This window comes from Penaeus japonicus, unplaced genomic scaffold, assembly GCF_977035675.1.
Source record: "Penaeus japonicus unplaced genomic scaffold, GWHDUDI00000001_assembly GWHDUDI00000017, whole genome shotgun sequence".
In the NCBI taxonomy this organism is placed as follows: Eukaryota; Metazoa; Arthropoda; class Malacostraca; order Decapoda; family Penaeidae; genus Penaeus; species Penaeus japonicus.
The window spans coordinates 10,732,802-10,734,268 of record NW_028234419.1 but is presented as its reverse complement, the minus strand read 5'-3'; positions in this window follow the sequence as shown (position 1 = coordinate 10,734,268).

Below are 1,467 nucleotides of genomic sequence, written 5' to 3'. Positions count from 1 at the left end.
TCAGCAGGGTACGTAGGACTTCCTCCCGCAGGACACGCGGCGCCACTTACGTCGCCACGCCGTTGCTTCACGCCACACTGACTTTCGAAAAGGGTGCGCTTACGGAATGCACGCTGAAGGTCCTGCTCTGCGAGGCGAGGGGATCATTGATCATGGCGCTCGGCTCCTGAAGAAGGCCAGGTAGGAGCACGACCGGATTATTGATAAGTAAGGGTTTTCACTATGTTGTTGTTGTGTTTTGTTGTTTTTGTTATTAGTGATATTGTTTTTATTATTATTATTGCAAGTATTATCATTATTTTTATTATTATTATTGTAAGTATGATCATTATTTTGTTATCATTATTATTGTTATTATTTTTATTTTTATTATTATTAATATTGTTATTATCATTATTATTATTATCATTATTATCATTGTTATTACGATCATTATTATTAGTTATATTATTAATATCATTATTTTGATTGACATTATCATTGTTATTATTATTATTATTGTTATTATTATCATTATCATTATTATTATTATTATAATAATTATTATTATTAATAATATCACTATCATCATTATTATTATCATTATTGTTATTATCATTATCATCATTACTATTATTATCCTTACTATTATTAATACTATCATTATCATTGTTAACATTATTGTCATTGTTGTCGATGTTATTATTATTATCATTATCATTAATCATTATTACTGTTGTTATCTTTATCTTTGATTACTGTTATTATTTCTATACTACTTTAACGATTATATATTGCTGTTGTTATCATTAATATCATTATCATTATTATTATCGTTACTGTCATGAATATTAACCTTACCATCGTCATCATTATTATTATTATCATTATCATTATCATCATCATTTTTATTAACATCATTATTATCATTATTAGCACAAACATTATTATTACCATCAAAACTGTTATCATAACTATCATCATTATCTATATCATTATTATCATTACCATTATTGTCATAAACATTCTTATTATTATCAGTAGTAGTATCAATAGTAGTAGTTATGATAGTAGTAGTAGTATTTTTTTCATATTTTTTGTTAATAATATCATAATTATCATTGTCATCATTACTATCATTATGATCGATATCATTATGATAATGACTATTATCGCTTTTGTTATAATCATCATTATCATCGTTCTTATTCTTTTCTATATATCACTGTAATAATTGTTAAAATTATTGCTAGTGTTAGTTATCAACAATACTTCTAACAATTATTATCATCCCCATTATACTTTCTATCTTTGAAACATCATAAGTACTATTGTAATCCTTATCACAATTGTTGGTTGGATAAAAATCATTATCATTAACAATAATATCAGTTGTATCACAGTTATGATTATCGTCATTATTATCATCATTACTGGTATTATGATTCGAAAAATAAATGATATCAACTCATTTTTACAATGATATTT